This window comes from Phyllobates terribilis, unplaced genomic scaffold (assembly GCF_046119375.1).
Source record: "Phyllobates terribilis strain yellow unplaced genomic scaffold, ASM4611937v1 Scaffold_682__1_contigs__length_827410, whole genome shotgun sequence".
Taxonomy (NCBI): Eukaryota; Metazoa; Chordata; class Amphibia; order Anura; family Dendrobatidae; genus Phyllobates; species Phyllobates terribilis.
The window spans coordinates 669,264-690,316 of NW_027363442.1; the positions used below are offsets into that span (position 1 = coordinate 669,264).

Below are 21,053 nucleotides of genomic sequence, written 5' to 3' on the forward strand. Positions count from 1 at the left end.
AAAACGCGTGGATTGCAGCAGCAGCAAGCCGAAAAGTGCAGGCATGTAAGGGATCTAGAGGTTGACAACATGTCTTCTTAACGGGAGGCCAGGAGCTCATCTCCACAAATGGACTTTTCAGGATCCTTGGGTGGCTCCGTAGTTTGAAACCAATTCTGGTTATCGCTTCTCGGCCTTTTGGCTAAGATCAAGTGTAGTATCTGTTCTTATCAGTTTAATATCTGATACGTCCCCTATCTGGGGACCATATATTAAATGGATTTTTAGAACAGGGAGATGGAAAAAGAGCTTGCTCTGTCCACTCCACGCATTGACCTGGTATTGCAGTATCTCCAGGACCGGTGCACCCCTTCTTTAATGCAGTTTCTAAAATCAGAAAGAATTGAATTCAATGTTTTTTGTTCATTTTGCTTGTTTGTCGGATTTTGGGATGGACTCTTTGGCTTTGCTTTTCTTCTCCTCATTGGATTTTTCATGTTCAAAGTTGCAGAAGCCAGATTACAAGCTCATTTTGGTTCAACTTCAGCAACTGTGCATTGCATTGCCATGTAATGTGATGCAATGCTATCTTTCTAGCTCTCCCTTTTTACTTCCTTTTGGATAAACAGACATATTAGGCAAGCATTTTGGAGCTTTCACCTAAATAACTACAGGTGGTGAGATAAGCTGCACAATATAATTGACCTTTCAGTATATTGTTGCACACACACCATCTATTTAGCAAATGCCCTTGTTATCAACAGCAGCCTTTTAAACTCACCTGAGCTAACAGGTATGTGCGCTGGTTACTCTGCTGCGCTTAAAATTTCTTTTTTGGTTTGCTACAATGCCTTTTCTGAAACGTTGTCTCCTTCTGCTGGAACACTGACTTCTTTCATTTAATGCCTGCAGACTATAAAAGAGAACCCAACCCAAAAAGTTTGGTTGATTAGTCTGTGGCATTCTGTTAAACTGTTGCTTATGGCGGTCTCTGTGAGCTTCTCAGCGACATTCAGCCAGCCAGGTATCCTGCCTGCAGTAGATGGAATGTGGCAATGGAACGCTGGCTGCGCGTGTCATAATAGGCTCTGAGCCTTTATATACCTGTGCACAGCAGCAGCCACCTTCAGTCTGCTGCTGGACAGCCAGCAGCAGCAGCAGCAGCAGGAGAGGTATGTAATCAGGAGCCCTCCTGCTAAGGGTAGACAGCTGCTCGTTCCACCCCACCCCCCGCCTTAATTGGTTCTCCTCCCTTCCAACGGTGTTGAGGCGGGTGGGAACAGCAGGGGGTGAAGGTGCTGTGTTTAAAGAGGTGGAGTTATGCAGATCTAAAACGCGTGGATTGCAGCAGCAGCAAGCCGAAAAGTGCAGGCATGTAAGGGATCTAGAGGTTGACAACATGTCTTCTTAACGGGAGTCCAGGAGCTCATCTCCACAAATGGACTTTTCAGGATCCTTGGGTGGCTCCGTAGTTTGAAACCAATTCTGGTTATCGCTTCTCGGCCTTTTGGCTAAGATCAAGTGTAGTATCTGTTCTTATCAGTTTAATATCTGATACGTCCCCTATCTGGGGACCATATATTAAATGGATTTTTAGAACAGGGAGATGGAAAAAGAGCTTGCTCTGTCCACTCCACGCATTGACCTGGTATTGCAGTATCTCCAGGACCGGTGCACCCCTTCTTTAATGCAGTTTCTAAAATCAGAAAGAATTGAATTCAATGTTTTTTGTTCATTTTGCTTGTTTGTCAGATTTTGGGATGGACTCTTTGGCTTTGCTTTTCTTCTCCTCATTGGATTTTTCATGTTCAAAGTTGCAGAAGCCAGATTACAAGCTCATTTTGGTTCAACTTCAGCAACTGTGCATTGCATTGCCATGTAATGTGATGCAATGCTGTCTTTCTAGCTCTCCCTTTTTACTTCCTTTTGGATAAACAGACATATTAGGCAAGCATTTTGGAGCTTTCACCTAAATAACTACAGGTGGTGAGATAAGCTGCACAATATAATTGACCTTTCAGTATATTGTTGCACACACACCATCTATTTAGCAAATGCCCTTGTTATCAACAGCAGCCTTTTAAACTCACCTGAGCTAACAGGTATGTGCGCTGGTTACTCTGCTGCGCTTAAAATTTCTTTTTTGGTTTGCTACAATGCCTTTTCTGAAACGTTGTCTCCTTCTGCTGGAACACTGACTTCTTTCATTTAATGCCTGCAGACTATAAAAGAGAACCCAACCCAAAAAGTTTGGTTGATTAGTCTGTGGCATTCTGTTAAACTGTTGCTTATGGCGGTCTCTGTGAGCTTCTCAGCGACATTCAGCCAGCCAGGTATCCTGCCTGCAGTAGATGGAATGTGGCAATGGAACGCTGGCTGCGCGTGTCATAATAGGCTCTGAGCCTTTATATACCTGTGCACAGCAGCAGCCACCTTCAGTCTGCTGCTGGACAGCCAGCAGCAGCAGCAGCAGGAGAGGTATGTAATCAGGAGCCCTCCTGCTAAGGGTAGACAGCTGCTCGTTCCACCCCACCCCCCGCCTTAATTGGTTCTCCTCCCTTCCAACGGTGTTGAGGCGGGTGGGAACAGCAGGGGGTGAAGGTGCTGTGTTTAAAGAGGTGGAGTTATGCAGATCTAAAACGCGTGGATTGAAGCAGCAGCAAGCCGAAAAGTGCAGGCATGTAAGGGATCTAGAGGTTGACAACATGTCTTCTTAACGGGAGTCCAGGAGCTCATCTCCACAAATGGACTTTTCAGGATCCTTGGGTGGCTCCGTAGTTTGAAACCAATTCTGGTTATCGCTTCTCGGCCTTTTGGCTAAGATCAAGTGTAGTATCTGTTCTTATCAGTTTAATATCTGATACGTCCCCTATCTGGGGACCATATATTAAATGGATTTTTAGAACAGGGAGATGGAAAAAGAGCTTGCTCTGTCCACTCCACGCATTGACCTGGTATTGCAGTATCTCCAGGACCGGTGCACCCCTTCTTTAATGCAGTTTCTAAAATCAGAAAGAATTGAATTCAATGTTTTTTGTTCATTTTACTTGTTTGTCGGATTTTGGGATGGACTCTTTGGCTTTGCTTTTCTTCTCCTCATTGGATTTTTCATGTTCAAAGTTGCAGAAGCCAGATTACAAGCTCATTTTGGTTCAACTTCAGCAACTGTGCATTGCATTGCCATGTAATGTGATGCAATGCTATCTTTCTAGCTCTCCCTTTTTACTTCCTTTTGGATAAACAGACATATTAGGCAAGCATTTTGGAGCTTTCACCTAAATAACTACAGGTGGTGAGATAAGCTGCACAATATAATTGACCTTTCAGTATATTGTTGCACACACACCATCTATTTAGCAAATGCCCTTGTTATCAACAGCAGCCTTTTAAACTCACCTGAGCTAACAGGTATGTGCGCTGGTTACTCTGCTGCGCTTAAAATTTCTTTTTTGGTTTGCTACAATGCCTTTTCTGAAACGTTGTCTCCTTCTGCTGGAACACTGACTTCTTTCATTTAATGCCTGCAGACTATAAAAGAGAACCCAACCCAAAAAGTTTGGTTGATTAGTCTGTGGCATTCTGTTAAACTGTTGCTTATGGCGGTCTCTGTGAGCTTCTCAGCGACATTCAGCCAGCCAGGTATCCTGCCTGCAGTAGATGGAATGTGGCAATGGAACGCTGGCTGCGCGTGTCATAATAGGCTCTGAGCCTTTATATACCTGTGCACAGCAGCAGCCACCTTCAGTCTGCTGCTGGACAGCCAGCAGCAGCAGCAGCAGGAGAGGTATGTAATCAGGAGCCCTCCTGCTAAGGGTAGACAGCTGCTCGTTCCACCCCACCCCCCGCCTTAATTGGTTCTCCTCCATTCCAACGGTGTTGAGGCGGGTGGGAACAGCAGGGGGTGAAGGTGCTGTGTTTAAAGAGGTGGAGTTATGCAGATCTAAAACGCGTGGATTGCAGCAGCAGCAAGCCGAAAAGTGCAGGCATGTAAGGGATCTAGAGGTTGACAACATGTCTTCTTAACGGGAGTCCAGGAGCTCATCTCCACAAATGGACTTTTCAGGATCCTTGGGTGGCTCCGTAGTTTGAAACCAATTCTGGTTATCGCTTCTCGGCCTTTTGGCTAAGATCAAGTGTAGTATCTGTTCTTATCAGTTTAATATCTGATACGTCCCCTATCTGGGGACCATATATTAAATGGATTTTTAGAACAGGGAGATGGAAAAAGAGCTTGCTCTGTCCACTCCACGCATTGACCTGGTATTGCAGTATCTCCAGGACCGGTGCACCCCTTCTTTAATGCAGTTTCTAAAATCAGAAAGAATTGAATTCAATGTTTTTTGTTCATTTTGCTTGTTTGTCGGATTTTGGGATGGACTCTTTGGCTTTGCTTTTCTTCTCCTCATTGGATTTTTCATGTTCAAAGTTGCAGAAGCCAGATTACAAGCTCATTTTGGTTCAACTTCAGCAACTGTGCATTGCATTGCCATGTAATGTGATGCAATGCTATCTTTCTAGCTCTCCCTTTTTACTTCCTTTTGGATAAACAGACATATTAGGCAAGCATTTTGGAGCTTTCACCTAAATAACTACAGGTGGTGAGATAAGCTGCACAATATAATTGACCTTTCAGTATATTGTTGCACACACACCATCTATTTAGCAAATGCCCTTGTTATCAACAGCAGCCTTTTAAACTCACCTGAGCTAACAGGTATGTGCGCTGGTTACTCTGCTGCGCTTAAAATTTCTTTTTTGGTTTGCTACAATGCCTTTTCTGAAACGTTGTCTCCTTCTGCTGGAACACTGACTTCTTTCATTTAATGCCTGCAGACTATAAAAGAGAACCCAACCCAAAAAGTTTGGTTGATTAGTCTGTGGCATTCTGTTAAACTGTTGCTTATGGCGGTCTCTGTGAGCTTCTCAGCGACATTCAGCCAGCCAGGTATCCTGCCTGCAGTAGATGGAATGTGGCAATGGAACGCTGGCTGCGCGTGTCATAATAGGCTCTGAGCCTTTATATACCTGTGCACAGCAGCAGCCACCTTCAGTCTGCTGCTGGACAGCCAGCAGCAGCAGCAGCAGGAGAGGTATGTAATCAGGAGCCCTCCTGCTAAGGGTAGACAGCTGCTCGTTCCACCCCACCCCCCACCTTAATTGGTTCTCCTCCCTTCCAACGGTGTTGAGGCGGGTGGGAACAGCAGGGGGTGAAGGTGCTGTGTTTAAAGAGGTGGAGTTATGCAGATCTAAAACGCGTGGATTGCAGCAGCAGCAAGCCGAAAAGTGCAGGCATGTAAGGGATCTAGAGGTTGACAACATGTCTTCTTAACGGGAGTCCAGGAGCTCATCTCCACAAATGGACTTTTCAGGATCCTTGGGTGGCTCCGTAGTTTGAAACCAATTCTGGTTATCGCTTCTCGGCCTTTTGGCTAAGATCAAGTGTAGTATCTGTTCTTATCAGTTTAATATCTGATACGTCCCCTATCTGGGGACCATATATTAAATGGATTTTTAGAACAGGGAGATGGAAAAAGAGCTTGCTCTGTCCACTCCACGCATTGACCTGGTATTGCAGTATCTCCAGGACCGGTGCACCCCTTCTTTAATGCAATTTCTAAAATCAGAAAGAATTGAATTCAATGTTTTTTGTTCATTTTGCTTGTTTGTCGGATTTTGGGATGGACTCTTTGGCTTTGCTTTTCTTCTCCTCATTGGATTTTTCATGTTCAAAGTTGCAGAAGCCAGATTACAAGCTCATTTTGATTCAACTTCAGCAACTGTGCATTGCATTGCCATGTAATGTGATGCAATGCTATCTTTCTAGCTCTCCCTTTTTACTTCCTTTTGGATAAACAGACATATTAGGCAAGCATTTTGGAGCTTTCACCTAAATAACTACAGGTGGTGAGATAAGCTGCACAATATAATTGACCTTTCAGTATATTGTTGCACACACACCATCTATTTAGCAAATGCCCTTGTTATCAACAGCAGCCTTTTAAACTCACCTGAGCTAACAGGTATGTGCGCTGGTTACTCTGCTGCGCTTAAAATTTCTTTTTTGGTTTGCTACAATGCCTTTTCTGAAACGTTGTCTCCTTCTGCTGGAACACTGACTTCTTTCATTTAATGCCTGCAGACTATAAAAGAGAACCCAACCCAAAAAGTTTGGTTGATTAGTCTGTGGCATTCTGTTAAACTGTTGCTTATGGCGGTCTCTGTGAGCTTCTCAGCGACATTCAGCCAGCCAGGTATCCTGCCTGCAGTAGATGGAATGTGGCAATGGAACGCTGGCTGCGCGTGTCATAATAGGCTCTGAGCCTTTATATACCTGTGCACAGCAGCAGCCACCTTCAGTCTGCTGCTGGACAGCCAGCAGCAGCAGCAGCAGGAGAGGTATGTAATCAGGAGCCCTCCTGCTAAGGGTAGACAGCTGCTCGTTCCACCCCACCCCCCGCCTTAATTGGTTCTCCTCCCTTCCAATGGTGTTGAGGCGGGTGGGAACAGCAGGGGGTGAAGGTGCTGTGTTTAAAGAGGTGGAGTTATGCAGATCTAAAACGCGTGGATTGCAGCAGCAGCAAGCCGAAAAGTGCAGGCATGTAAGGGATCTAGAGGTTGACAACATGTCTTCTTAACGGGAGTCCAGGAGCTCATCTCCACAAATGGACTTTTCAGGATCCTTGGGTGGCTCCGTAGTTTGAAACCAATTCTGGTTATCGCTTCTCGGCCTTTTGGCTAAGATCAAGTGTAGTATCTGTTCTTATCAGTTTAATATCTGATACGTCCCCTATCTGGGGACCATATATTAAATGGATTTTTAGAACAGGGAGATGGAAAAAGAGCTTGCTCTGTCCACTCCACGCATTGACCTGGTATTGCAGTATCTCCAGGACCGGTGCACCCCTTCTTTAATGCAGTTTCTAAAATCAGAAAGAATTGAATTCAATGTTTTTTGTTCATTTTGCTTGTTTGTCGGATTTTGGGATGGACTCTTTGGCTTTGCTTTTCTTCTCCTCATTGGATTTTTCATGTTCAAAGTTGCAGAAGCCAGATTACAAGCTCATTTTGGTTCAACTTCAGCAACTGTGCATTGCATTGCCATGTAATGTGATGCAATGCTATCTTTCTAGCTCTCCCTTTTTACTTCCTTTTGGATAAACAGACATATTAGGCAAGCATTTTGGAGCTTTCACCTAAATAACTACAGGTGGTGAGATAAGCTGCACAATATAATTGACCTTTCAGTATATTGTTGCACACACACCATCTATTTAGCAAATGCCCTTGTTATCAACAGCAGCCTTTTAAACTCACCTGAGCTAACAGGTATGTGCGCTGGTTACTCTGCTGCGCTTAAAATTTCTTTTTTGGTTTGCTACAATGCCTTTTCTGAAACGTTGTCTCCTTCTGCTGGAACACTGACTTCTTTCATTTAATGCCTGCAGACTATAAAAGAGAACCCAACCCAAAAAGTTTGGTTGATTAGTCTGTGGCATTCTGTTAAACTGTTGCTTATGGCGGTCTCTGTGAGCTTCTCAGCGACATTCAGCCAGCCAGGTATCCTGCCTGCAGTAGATGGAATGTGGCAATGGAACGCTGGCTGCGCGTGTCATAATAGGCTCTGAGCCTTTATATACCTGTGCACAGCAGCAGCCACCTTCAGTCTGCTGCTGGACAGCCAGCAGCAGCAGCAGCAGGAGAGGTATGTAATCAGGAGCCCTCCTGCTAAGGGTAGACAGCTGCTCGTTCCACCCCACCCCCCGCCTTAATTGGTTCTCCTCCCTTCCAACGGTGTTGAGGCGGGTGGGAACAGCAGGGGGTGAAGGTGCTGTGTTTAAAGAGGTGGAGTTATGCAGATCTAAAACGCGTGGATTGCAGCAGCAGCAAGCCGAAAAGTGCAGGCATGTAAGGGATCTAGAGGTTGACAACATGTCTTCTTAACGGGAGTCCAGGAGCTCATCTCCACAAATGGACTTTTCAGGATCCTTGGGTGGCTCCGTAGTTTGAAACCAATTCTGGTTATCGCTTCTCGGCCTTTTGGCTAAGATCAAGTGTAGTATCTGTTCTTATCAGTTTAATATCTGATACGTCCCCTATCTGGGGACCATATATTAAATGGATTTTTAGAACAGGGAGATGGAAAAAGAGCTTGCTCTGTCCACTCCACGCATTGACCTGGTATTGCAGTATCTCCAGGACCGGTGCACCCCTTCTTTAATGCAGTTTCTAAAATCAGAAAGAATTGAATTCAATGTTTTTTGTTCATTTTGCTTGTTTGTCAGATTTTGGGATGGACTCTTTGGCTTTGCTTTTCTTCTCCTCATTGGATTTTTCATGTTCAAAGTTGCAGAAGCCAGATTACAAGCTCATTTTGGTTCAACTTCAGCAACTGTGCATTGCATTGCCATGTAATGTGATGCAATGCTATCTTTCTAGCTCTCCCTTTTTACTTCCTTTTGGATAAACAGACATATTAGGCAAGCATTTTGGAGCTTTCACCTAAATAACTACAGGTGGTGAGATAAGCTGCACAATATAATTGACCTTTCAGTATATTGTTGCACACACACCATCTATTTAGCAAATGCCCTTGTTATCAACAGCAGCCTTTTAAACTCACCTGAGCTAACAGGTATGTGCGCTGGTTACTCTGCTGCGCTTAAAATTTCTTTTTTGGTTTGCTACAATGCCTTTTCTGAAACGTTGTCTCCTTCTGCTGGAACACTGACTTCTTTCATTTAATGCCTGCAGACTATAAAAGAGAACCCAACCCAAAAAGTTTGGTTGATTAGTCTGTGGCATTCTGTTAAACTGTTGCTTATGGCGGTCTCTGTGAGCTTCTCAGCGACATTCAGCCAGCCAGGTATCCTGCCTGCAGTAGATGGAATGTGGCAATGGAACGCTGGCTGCGCGTGTCATAATAGGCTCTGAGCCTTTATATACCTGTGCACAGCAGCAGCCACCTTCAGTCTGCTGCTGGACAGCCAGCAGCAGCAGCAGCAGGAGAGGTATGTAATCAGGAGCCCTCCTGCTAAGGGTAGACAGCTGCTCGTTCCACCCCACCCCCCGCCTTAATTGGTTCTCCTCCCTTTCAACGGTGTTGAGGCGGGTGGGAACAGCAGGGGGTGAAGGTGCTGTGTTTAAAGAGGTGGAGTTATGCAGATCTAAAACGCGTGGATTGCAGCAGCAGCAAGCCGAAAAGTGCAGGCATGTAAGGGATCTAGAGGTTGACAACATGTCTTCTTAACGGGAGTCCAGGAGCTCATCTCCACAAATGGACTTTTCAGGATCCTTGGGTGGCTCCGTAGTTTGAAACCAATTCTGGTTATCGCTTCTCGGCCTTTTGGCTAAGATCAAGTGTAGTATCTGTTCTTATCAGTTTAATATCTGATACGTCCCCTATCTGGGGACCATATATTAAATGGATTTTTAGAACAGGGAGATGGAAAAAGAGCTTGCTCTGTCCACTCCACGCATTGACCTGGTATTGCAGTATCTCCAGGACCGGTGCACCCCTTCTTTAATGCAGTTTCTAAAATCAGAAAGAATTGAATTCAATGTTTTTTGTTCATTTTGCTTGTTTGTCGGATTTTGGGATGGACTCTTTGGCTTCGCTTTTCTTCTCCTCATTGGATTTTTCATGTTCAAAGTTGCAGAAGCCAGATTACAAGCTCATTTTGGTTCAACTTCAGCAACTGTGCATTGCATTGCCATGTAATGTGATGCAATGCTATCTTTCTAGCTCTCCCTTTTTACTTCCTTTTGGATAAACAGACATATTAGGCAAGCATTTTGGAGCTTTCACCTAAATAACTACAGGTGGTGAGATAAGCTGCACAATATAATTGACCTTTCAGTATATTGTTGCACACACACCATCTATTTAGCAAATGCCCTTGTTATCAACAGCAGCCTTTTAAACTCACCTGAGCTAACAGGTATGTGCGCTGGTTACTCTGCTGCGCTTAAAATTTCTTTTTTGGTTTGCTACAATGCCTTTTCTGAAACGTTGTCTCCTTCTGCTGGAACACTGACTTCTTTCATTTAATGCCTGCAGACTATAAAAGAGAACCCAACCCAAAAAGTTTGGTTGATTAGTCTGTGGCATTCTGTTAAACTGTTGCTTATGGCGGTCTCTGTGAGCTTCTCAGCGACATTCAGCCAGCCAGGTATCCTGCCTGCAGTAGATGGAATGTGGCAATGGAACGCTGGCTGCGCGTGTCATAATAGGCTCTGAGCCTTTATATACCTGTGCACAGCAGCAGCCACCTTCAGTCTGCTGCTGGACAGCCAGCAGCAGCAGCAGCAGGAGAGGTATGTAATCAGGAGCCCTCCTGCTAAGGGTAGACAGCTGCTCGTTCCACCCCACCCCCCGCCTTAATTGGTTCTCCTCCCTTCCAACGGTGTTGAGGCGGGTGGGAACAGCAGGGGGTGAAGGTGCTGTGTTTAAAGAGGTGGAGTTATGCAGATCTAAAACGCGTGGATTGCAGCAGCAGCAAGCCGAAAAGTGCAGGCATGTAAGGGATCTAGAGGTTGACAACATGTCTTCTTAACGGGAGTCCAGGAGCTCATCTCCACAAATGGACTTTTCAGGATCCTTGGGTGGCTCCGTAGTTTGAAACCAATTCTGGTTATCGCTTCTCGGCCTTTTGGCTAAGATCAAGTGTAGTATCTGTTCTTATCAGTTTAATATCTGATACGTCCCCTATCTGGGGACCATATATTAAATGGATTTTTAGAACAGGGAGATGGAAAAAGAGCTTGCTCTGTCCACTCCACGCATTGACCTGGTATTGCAGTATCTCCAGGACCGGTGCACCCCTTCTTTAATGCAGTTTCTAAAATCAGAAAGAATTGAATTCAATGTTTTTTGTTCATTTTGCTTGTTTGTCGGATTTTGGGATGGACTCTTTGGCTTTGCTTTTCTTCTCCTCATTGGATTTTTCATGTTCAAAGTTGCAGAAGCCAGATTACAAGCTCATTTTGGTTCAACTTCAGCAACTGTGCATTGCATTGCCATGTAATGTGATGCAATGCTATCTTTCTAGCTCTCCCTTTTTACTTCCTTTTGGATAAACAGACATATTAGGCAAGCATTTTGGAGCTTTCACCTAAATAACTACAGGTGGTGAGATAAGCTGCACAATATAATTGACCTTTCAGTATATTGTTGCACACACACCATCTATTTAGCAAATGCCCTTGTTATCAACAGCAGCCTTTTAAACTCACCTGAGCTAGCAGGTATGTGCGCTGGTTGCTCTGCTGTGCTTAAAATTTCTTTTTTGGTTTGCTACAATGCCTTTTCTGAAACGTTGTCTCCTTCTGCTGGAACACTGACTTCTTTCATTTAATGCCTGCAGACTATAAAAGAGAACCCAACCCAAAAAGTTTGGTTGATTAGTCTGTGGCATTCTGTTAAACTGTTGCTTATGGCGGTCTCTGTGAGCTTCTCAGCGACATTCAGCCAGCCAGGTATCCTGCCTGCAGTAGATGGAATGTGGCAATGGAACGCTGGCTGCGCGTGTCATAATAGGCTCTGAGCCTTTATATACCTGTGCACAGCAGCAGCCACCTTCAGTCTGCTGCTGGACAGCCAGCAGCAGCAGCAGCAGGAGAGGTATGTAATCAGGAGCCCTCCTGCTAAGGGTAGACAGCTGCTCGTTCCACCCCACCCCCCGCCTTAATTGGTTCTCCTCCCTTCCAACGGTGTTGAGGCGGGTGGGAACAGCAGGGGGTGAAGGTGCTGTGTTTAAAGAGGTGGAGTTATGCAGATCTAAAACGCGTGGATTGCAGCAGCAGCAAGCCGAAAAGTGCAGGCATGTAAGGGATCTAGAGGTTGACAACATGTCTTCTTAAGGGGAGTCCAGGAGCTCATCTCCACAAATGGACTTTTCAGGATCCTTGGGTGGCTCCGTAGTTTGAAACCAATTCTGGTTATCGCTTCTCGGCCTTTTGGCTAAGATCAAGTGCAGTGATCTACCGGTTGCTGCCTTGGTCTTGGCTGAGAGGTGCCTTGGGTACCCGGCTCCTTGGCCTCGGGGGATCGCTGCATGTAGCAATGCGGCTTCATCCCCTTGCTGCTTTTGGGGAGCCGGATTAGTCCCGGGGCAACGAGGGGCGATCAGCCTGCCTGCTTTTTTTAAGTAGGCGAGGAGGATTTTTGCCACGTTTGGTGTGAAGATATGGACGGGAGAAGCCCAAATATGCTGACCTGTGAAGAGGTCCCAGTTTTTGCAAGATTGAAGAATGCAGTGCGGTTTATTTTTTTGGATCCAGAGAAGAAGAAGTCTGGCTTGTTTTTTTTGGTAGAGAAGATTTTGTTTGGACTATTGGAAGTTCAAATGGAACAAGTTTTGTCTATGTTGGAGTTCCCGAAGAGAGGGATATATGATGTTATTTTTTGTTCAGAAGATATCTTTTCTGACTTTTGGAAGAGAATGGATCTAGTGAAGGAAGATTCGATACTTGAAGGTGTTTTTTTTGTGTCGCATTTTCCTAGGAAGGAAAGGCTAATAGTAATAAGGATGTATAGTCCTTTCATATTGGAAGAAGAGATCATGACCTTTTTATCCCGGTACTGTGAGAAAGTGAGTTCTGCTGGCAAAATGTTTAACCGATATGGTTTTTGGACCACGAGGTGGAGGTTCCTGGTCAAGTTCAAGGAAAGTTCGGATGGTGTTGTGGTACTCCCACCAAGTAGATTCAAAATCGGGACAGTTAATGGAGATATGTTCTTTACAGGTATGCCGAAGTTTTGTAGGCGTTGTAAACAGTATGGCCATGAAAAGGATTCCTGTACATTACAGTGGTGTGCCAAGTGTGAAGAAGTGGGACATAAGGCAGAGAATTGTGAAAAAAGTAAGAAATGTAATCTATGTGGTGGCAGTGGTCATTTATATGATTGCTGTCCTGTCAATAAAAGGGAGGAGAAGTCAGTTGACAAGGAAGATGGAAAAGAAGAAGAGTCTGAAGCTGCCCCCCATGATGAAACGGAAGAGAACATATCTCAAAAGAAGGAGGAACAAATAAGAGATATAAGAAAAGAAGGTGATCATATGGAAGAAGATACTGAGAGTGATATCACAGACGTTGAGATTGAAAATACTAGCTTGGAAGAAGAAGTGGAGGTGGATAGGGAGTCAGAAGATCAGGAGGAAAGTGAGTCCTCCAGTCAGGATGAAAAGGAAGGTGCTGTAAGTAATATGGAAGAGGAGGAGGAGGGTGAAGAAACTAGTGAAGAAGAAAGAGAGGATGTCGCATGTGAAGCCAGAGAAGAAATTGAAGGAGTTTTGTCATCTGGGAAGGACTCTAGTAAAGCAAAGGATGTTTCAGAAAAAAATATGAGGGAGATGGAGGAGAGACAAGAAGTGTTGAAAATGCTAAAGAGTTGTGAAGGGGGGAGTCAGGCTAGTCTAAGGCGCAAAGTGTGGAATAACATTTATAGCGATATGCATCGTTTTTTTTCAACTTACAGAATACCTCAGTCGTTGGCTAAAGAGGTAGAAGAAGCTTGGGATGGTCGGTTTCTGGATGGAAGGCTTTTGAATGCCTTGGCAGCATATGGCCTGAAGAGAGGAATGTTGCCTTAAATCGTAATGGTAAGTATTGTAATGTTGTGATGTAAAGAATGTGGAATAACTGTATTGTGATAATATAAACGTATATATATAAAATAAGATTGTAAAAATGGATATATGACCCACAATGATGGATAACAACCTAATACCATTTGGAAATCATTGCAAAGCATGAAATGGTAAATATGGGACTTGTAATCTGAGTGGAAAAAAAAAAAAAAAAAATCTGTTCTTATCAGTTTAACCCCTTAAGCCCCGCGGGTGGTTTGCACGTTAATGACCGGGCCAATTTTTACAATTCTGACCACTGTCACTTTATGAGGTAATTACTCTGGAACGCTTCAACAGATCCCCCTGATTCTGAGATTGTTTTTTCGTGACATATTGTACTTCATGATTGTGGAAAAATTTCTTCGATATCACTTGCGTTTATTTGTGAAAAAAACAGAAATTTGGCGAAAATTTTGAAAATTTTGCAATTTTCAAAATTTGAATTTTTAAGCCCTGAAATCAGAGCGATATGTCACACAAAAGAGTTAATAAATAACATTTCCCACATGTCTACTTTACATCAGCACAATTTTGGAACCAAAATTTTTTTTTGTTAGGGAGCTATAAGGGTTAAAAGTTGACCAGCGATTTCTCATTTTTCCAACAAAATTTACAAAACCATTTTTTTAGGGACCACATCACATTTGAAGTCACTTTGAGAGGTCTTTATGACAGAAAATACCCAAAAGTGACACCATTCTAAAAACTGCACCCCTCAAGGTGCTCAAAACCACATTCAAGAACTTTATTAACCCTTCAGGTGCTTCACAGGAATTTTTTGAATGTGGAAGAAAAAAATGAACATTTAACTTTTTTCACAAAAATGTTAATTTAGACCCAATTTTTTTTATTTTCACAGGGGTAACAAGAAAAAATGGACCCCAAAATTTGTTGTGCAATTTCCCCTGGGCACGCAGATACCCAATATTTGGGGAAAAAATACTGTTTGGGCGCACGGCAGGGCTTGGAAGGGAAGGAGCGCTATTTGACTTTTTGATTGTAAAATTTGCTTGAATAATTAGCGGACGCCATGTTGTGTTTGGAGAGCCCATGTGTGCCCAAACTTTGGAGCTCCCCCACAAGTGACCCCATTTTGGAAACTAGACCCCCCAAGGCACCTTTATAGATGCATAGTGAGCACTTGGAACCCCCAGGTGCTTCACAAATTGATTCGTAACAATGAAAAAGTGAAAAAAAAAAACAGTTTTTCATTTTTATGAATCAATTTGTGAAGCACCTGAGTGTTCCAAGTGCTCACAATGCATCTAGATAGGTGCCTTGGGGGGTCTAGTTTCCAAAATGGGGTCACTTGTGGGGGAGCTATAATGTTTGGGCACACAGGGACTCTCCAAATGCAACATGATATCCGCTAACAAATTGAATGGAAAATCGGCTCAAATTGTTAGCGGACGCCACATTGCGTTTGGAGAGCCCCTCTGTGCCCAAACTTTGGAGCTCCCCCACAAGTGACCCCATTTTGGAAACTAGACCCCCCAAGGCACCTTTCTAGATGCATAGTGAGCACTTGGAACCCCCAGGTGCTTCACAAATTGATTCGTAATAATGAAAAAGTGAAAAAAAAAACACTTTTTCATTTTTACGAATTAATTTGTGAAGCACCTAGGGGTTCCAAGTGCTCACTATGCATCTAGATAGGTGCCTTGGGGGGTCTAGTTTCCAAAATGGGGTCACTTGTGGAGGAGCTCCAATGTTTGGGCACACAGGGACTCTCCAAATGCAACATGATATCCGCTAACAATTTGAGCCGACAATTTGTTAGCGGATATCATGTTGCATTTGGAGAGTCCCTGTGTGCCCAAACATTGGAGCTCCCCCACAAGTGACCCCATTTTGGAAACTAGACCCCCCAAGGCACCTATCTAGATTCATAGTGAGCACTTGGAACCCCAGGTGCTTCACAAATTGATTCATAAAAATGAAAAAGTGTTTTTTTTTTCACTTTTTCATTTTTACGAATCAATTTGTGAAGCACCTGGGGGTTCCAAGTGCTCACTATGCATCTAGAAAGGTGCCTTGGGGGGTCTAGTTTCCAAAATGGGGTCACTTGTGGGGGAGCTCCAAAGTTTCGGCACAGAGGGGCTCTCCAAACGCAATGTGGTGTCCGCTAACAATTTGAGCCGATTTTCCATTTAATTTGTTAGCGGATACCATGTTGCATTTAGAGAGTCCCTGTGTGCCCAAACATTGGAGCTCCCCCACAAGTGACCCCATTTTGGAAACTAGACCCCCCAAGGCACCTATCTAGATTCATAGTGAGCACTTGGAACCCCAGGTGCTTCACAAATTGATTCATAAAAATGAAAAAGTGTTTTTTTTTTCACTTTTTCATTTTTACGAATCAATTTGTGAAGCACCTGGGGGTTCCAAGTGCTCACTATGCATCTAGAAAGGTGCCTTGGGGGGTCTAGTTTCCAAAATGGGGTCACTTGTGGGGGAGCTCCAAAGTTTGGGCACAGAGGGGCTCTCCAAACGCAATGTGGTGTCCGCTAACAATTTGAGCCGATTTTCCATTCAATTTGTTAGCGGACACCATGTCGCGTTTGGAGAGCCCGTGATGTGCCTAAACAGTGGAGCTCCCCCACAAGTGTCCCCATTTTGGAAACTATACCCCTCAAAGATTTTATTAAGGTGTATAGTGAACATTTTGAACCCAGAGGTACGGCACATTATTTGTTTACATTAGGTCATCATATTGAATAAGTTTTCATTATTCTTGAGCGCAAGTGCTCGCTACTTGAGTTTGCATCGGGTACTCAGGTATGCACCATGTACAGCGTGTGCTCGAGTGACATGCTCGAGTCCCTGCTCCGCATGTTTCACGGTTATTAGACACCCAAAAAAAAACATGCGGGGATCGCTCGTGCATGGCAGGCAATCCCCGTAAAGTTTTTTGGCCGCGAAGCATATGGGGCAGAGACTCGAGCATGTCACTCAAATACCCACGATACTAAATGCATACCAGAGCACCCGATGCAAACTCAAGTAGCAAGCACTTGCTCTCAACACTAGTCGCCATATCGTCATCTTTTTTTCTTACTTTTGAAAAAAATCCCAACCCCAGCCCTAACCCTAGCACAACCCTAGCCCCAGCACAACCCTAGCCCCAGCACAACCCTAGCCCCAGCACAACCCTAGCCCCAGCACAACCCTAGCCCCAAACCCAGCCCTAACCCTAGCCCAATCCTAACTCAAGAGTTTATTTTTGACGCCGTTCCTTGTGCGGTATAAGTGATTAGACGACTTTATTCTTCGGGTCGGTGTGATTACAGCAATGCCAGAATCATATGGGGTTTTTATGACTGACAGCTGTCACACACTAAAAGACGCATTTTTTGTAAAATCTAGTTTTTGCATCGCCATATTTTGAGAGCTATAATTTTTCCAAATTTTGGCAGACAGTCATGTGACGGCTCGTTTTTTGCGGGATGACTTGACGTTGTTATTGGTGCCATTTTCAGGCACGTGACATTTTTTGATCGCTTTCTATTCCGATTTTTGGGAGGCAGAATAAACAAAAACCAACAATTCAGGAATTGTTTTTTTTTTTTTTTTTTTATTCTGTTCCGCGTGTGGTAAAATTGATGAGGCAGCTTTACTCTTCGGGTCAGTACGTTTACAGCGGTACCACATTTGTATAATTTTTCTATGTTTTGGCGCTTATACACAATAAAAGCTATTTTATAGAAAAAAATATTTTTTAGTATCGCTTTATTCTGAGAGCTATAACTTTTTCATTTTTCGGCTGATGGAGCTATATGGCGGCTTGTTTTTTGCGGGACGAGATGACGTTTTCAGCGGTATCATTTTTATTTATATGCGTCTTTTTCATCGCGTGTTATTCCACTTTTTGTTTGGCGGTATGGTGATAAAGCATTGTTTTTTGCTTGGTTTTTTTTTTTTCTTTTTTACCGTGTTCACTGAAGGGGTTAACTAGTGGGACAGTTTTATAGGTCAGGTTGTTCCGGACGCGGCGATACCAAATATGTGTACTTTTATTGTTTTTTTTTTATTTTTTTTATAATAATATTTATTGATGGGTACATTATATTTTTATTTTTGGTGTATTATTTTTTTTATTTTTTTATAATATTTTTGCACATTTTTTTTTTTTTTTTTTTTTCCACTTTCACACAGTTTATACACTTTATTACTTTGTCCCACTCTGGGACTTTCACTTTTTTTTTTCTGATCGCCTGCATGGCACAGGAATGGAGCACCATCCCTATGCCATGAAGGCTGTCAGAAGTGCACAGTGTGAAGATTGCTTGGAGATGCACTGCGCATGTCCAAGCAATCTTCCTGCTCTCTGGTGACCCGGATGTTGTCATGACGACATCGGGTCGTCATGGCAACACCCGGGAAGCCTTTGCAGACTGCGCTGGAAGCCGGAAGAGGAGGTGAGTATCGGCGATCACCTCCCCTTGCCCCCGCAATGCCGCGATCGACTTCGATCGCAGCATCGCGGGGGTTAATGTGCTGGGAGCGGTGCGTGACCGCTCCCTGCACATAGTACCGGGTGTCAGCTATGACAATCAGCTGACACCCGGCGGCGATCGCGCCCGCACAGCCTGTGTGCGCGCGCGATCGCCATGACGTACTAATACGGGTCTGGCTCTTAAGTCCCAGGGCACAGACGCGTATTAGTACGTCAGATGTTATTAAGGGGTTAATATCTGATACGTCCCCTATCTGGGGACCATATATTAAATGGATTGCAGCAGCAGCAAGCCGAAAAGTGCAGGCATGTAAGGGATCTAGAGGTTGACAACATGTCTTCTTAACGGGAGTCCAGGAGCTCATCTCCACAAATGGACTTTTCAGGATCCTTGGGTGGCTCCGTAGTTTGAAACCAATTCTGGTTATCGCTTCTCGGCCTTTTGGCTAAGATCAAGTGTAGTATCTGTTCTTATCAGTTTAATATCTGATACGTCCCCTATCTGGGGACCATATATTAAATGGATTTTTAGAACAGGGAGATGGAAAAAGAGCTTGCTCTGTCCACTCCACGCATTGACCTGGTATTGCAGTATCTCCAGGACCGGTGCACCCCTTCTTTAATGCAGTTTCTAAAATCAGAAAGAATTGAATTCAATGTTTTTTGTTCATTTTGCTTGTTTGTCGGATTTTGGGATGGACTCTTTGGCTTTGCTTTTCTTCTCCTCATTGGATTTTTCATGTTCAAAGTTGCAGAAGCCAGATTACAAGCTCATTTTGGTTCAACTTCAGCAACTGTGCATTGCATTGCCATGTAATGTGATGCAATGCTATCTTTCTAGCTCTCCCTTTTTACTTCCTTTTGGATAAACAGACATATTAGGCAAGCATTTTGGAGCTTTCACCTAAATAACTACAGGTGGTGAGATAAGCTGCACAATATAATTGACCTTTCAGTATATTGTTGCACACACACCATCTATTTAGCAAATGCCCTTGTTATCAACAGCAGCCTTTTAAACTCACCTGAGCTAACAGGTATGTGCGCTGGTTACTCTGCTGCGCTTAAAATTTCTTTTTTGGTTTGCTACAATGCCTTTTCTGAAACGTTGTCTCCTTCTGCTGGAACACTGACTTCTTTCATTTAATGCCTGCAGACTATAAAAGAGAACCCAACCCCAAAAGTTTGGTTGATTAGTCTGTGGCATTCTGTTAAACTGTTGCTTATGGCGGTCTCTGTGAGCTTCTCAGCGACATTCAGCCAGCCAGGTATCCTGCCTGCAGTAGATGGAATGTGGCAATGGAACGCTGGCTGCGCGTGTCATAATAGGCTCTAAGCCTTTATATACCTGTGCACAGCAGCAGCCACCTTCAGTCTGCTGCTGGACAGCCAGCAGCAGCAGCAGCAGGAGAGGTATGTAATCAGGAGCCCTCCTGCTAAGGGTAGACAGCTGCTCGTTCCACCCCACCCCCGCCTTAATTGGTTCTCCTCCCTTCCAACGGTGTTGAGGCGGGTGGGAACAGCAGGGGGTGAAGGTGCTGTGTTTAAAGAGGTGGAGTTATGCAGATCTAAAACGCGTGGATTGCAGCAGCAGCAAGCCGAAAAGTGCAGGCATGTAAGGGATCTAGAGGTTGACAACATGTCTTCTTAACGGGAGTCCAGGAGCTCATCTCCACAAATGGACTTTTCAGGATCCTTGGGTGGCTCCGTAGTTTGAAACCAATTCTGGTTATCGCTTCTCGGCCTTTTGGCTAAGATCAAGTGTAGTATCTGTTCTTATCAGTTTAATATCTGATACGTCCCCTATCTGGGGACCATATATTAAATGGATTTTTAGAACAGGGAGATGGAAAAAGAGCTTGCTCTGTCCACTCCACGCATTGACCTGGTATTGCAGTATCTCCAGGACCGGTGCACCCCTTCTTTAATGCAGTTTCTAAAATCAGAAAGAATTGAATTCAATGTTTTTTGTTCATTTTGCTTGTTTGTCGGATTTTGGGATGGACTCTTTGGCTTTGCTTTTCTTCTCCTCATTGGATTTTTCATGTTCAAAGTTGCAGAAGCCAGATTACAAGCTCATTTTGGTTCAACTTCAGCAACTGTGCATTGCATTGCCATGTAATGTGATGCAATGCTATCTTTCTAGCTCTCCCTTTTTACTTCCTTTTGGATAAACAGACATATTAGGCAAGCATTTTGGAGCTTTCACCTAAATAACTACAGGTGGTGAGATAAGCTGCACAATATAATTGACCTTTCAGTATATTGTTGCACACACACCATCTATTTAGCAAATGCCCTTGTTATCAACAGCAGCCTTTTAAACTCACCTGAGCTAACAGGTATGTGCGCTGGTTACTCTGCTGCGCTTAAAATTTCTTTTTTGGTTTGCTACAATGCCTTTTCTGAAACGTTGTCTCCTTCTGCTGGAACACTGACTTCTTTCATTTAATGCCTGCAGACTATAAAAGAGAACCCAACCCAAAAAGTTTGGTTGATTAGTCTGTGGCATTCTGTTAAACTGTTGCTTATGGCGGTCTCTGTGAGCTTCTCAGCGACATTCAGCCAGCCAGGTATCCTGCCTGCAGTAGATGGAATGTGGCAATGGAACGCTGGCTGCGCGTGTCATAATAGGCTCTGAGCCTTTATATACCTGTGCACAGCAGCAGCCACCTTCAGTCTGCTGCTGGACAGCCAGCAGCAGCAGCAGCAGGAGAGGTATGTAATCAGGAGCCCTCCTGCTAAGGGTAGACAGCTGCTCGTTCCACCCCACCCCCCGCCTTAATTGGTTCTCCTCCCTTCCAACGGTGTTGAGGCGGGTGGGAACAGCAGGGGGTGAAGGTGCTGTGTTTAAAGAGGTGGAGTTATGCAGATCTAAAACGCGTGGATTGCAGCAGCAGCAAGCCGAAAAGTGCAGGCATGTAAGGGATCTAGAGGTTGACAACATGTCTTCTTAACGGGAGTCCAGGAGCTCATCTCCACAAATG

The 21,053-nt window shown here is 44.2% G+C and overlaps 11 non-coding genes across 11 annotated transcripts; all 11 read left to right on the forward strand.

Annotated features, from left to right (window-relative positions):
- Positions 1-161: 161 nt before the first annotated feature.
- LOC141235603 (U2 spliceosomal RNA) lies at positions 162-352 on the forward strand. The gene has a single exon (XR_012301373.1). It is a non-coding gene; the product is annotated as a U2 spliceosomal RNA (small nuclear RNA).
- Positions 353-1,470: 1,118 nt separating this feature from the next.
- Positions 1,471-1,661, forward strand: LOC141235604 (U2 spliceosomal RNA). The gene has a single exon (XR_012301374.1). It is a non-coding gene; the product is annotated as a U2 spliceosomal RNA (small nuclear RNA).
- A 1,115-nt stretch (positions 1,662-2,776) lies between these two features.
- Positions 2,777-2,967, forward strand: LOC141235605 (U2 spliceosomal RNA). The gene has a single exon (XR_012301375.1). It is a non-coding gene; the product is annotated as a U2 spliceosomal RNA (small nuclear RNA).
- Positions 2,968-4,082: 1,115 nt separating this feature from the next.
- LOC141235606 (U2 spliceosomal RNA) lies at positions 4,083-4,273 on the forward strand. Its single transcript, XR_012301376.1, has one exon. It is a non-coding gene; the product is annotated as a U2 spliceosomal RNA (small nuclear RNA).
- Positions 4,274-5,388: 1,115 nt separating this feature from the next.
- LOC141235607 (U2 spliceosomal RNA) lies at positions 5,389-5,579 on the forward strand. The gene has a single exon (XR_012301377.1). It is a non-coding gene; the product is annotated as a U2 spliceosomal RNA (small nuclear RNA).
- Positions 5,580-6,694: 1,115 nt separating this feature from the next.
- On the forward strand, positions 6,695-6,885 carry LOC141235608 (U2 spliceosomal RNA). Its single transcript, XR_012301378.1, has one exon. It is a non-coding gene; the product is annotated as a U2 spliceosomal RNA (small nuclear RNA).
- Positions 6,886-8,000: 1,115 nt separating this feature from the next.
- Positions 8,001-8,191, forward strand: LOC141235609 (U2 spliceosomal RNA). Its single transcript, XR_012301379.1, has one exon. It is a non-coding gene; the product is annotated as a U2 spliceosomal RNA (small nuclear RNA).
- Positions 8,192-9,306: 1,115 nt separating this feature from the next.
- Positions 9,307-9,497, forward strand: LOC141235611 (U2 spliceosomal RNA). The gene has a single exon (XR_012301381.1). It is a non-coding gene; the product is annotated as a U2 spliceosomal RNA (small nuclear RNA).
- A 1,115-nt stretch (positions 9,498-10,612) lies between these two features.
- LOC141235612 (U2 spliceosomal RNA) lies at positions 10,613-10,803 on the forward strand. The gene has a single exon (XR_012301382.1). It is a non-coding gene; the product is annotated as a U2 spliceosomal RNA (small nuclear RNA).
- A 7,689-nt stretch (positions 10,804-18,492) lies between these two features.
- LOC141235613 (U2 spliceosomal RNA) lies at positions 18,493-18,683 on the forward strand. The gene has a single exon (XR_012301383.1). It is a non-coding gene; the product is annotated as a U2 spliceosomal RNA (small nuclear RNA).
- Positions 18,684-19,797: 1,114 nt separating this feature from the next.
- Positions 19,798-19,988, forward strand: LOC141235614 (U2 spliceosomal RNA). Its single transcript, XR_012301384.1, has one exon. It is a non-coding gene; the product is annotated as a U2 spliceosomal RNA (small nuclear RNA).
- Positions 19,989-21,053: the final 1,065 nt, after the last annotated feature.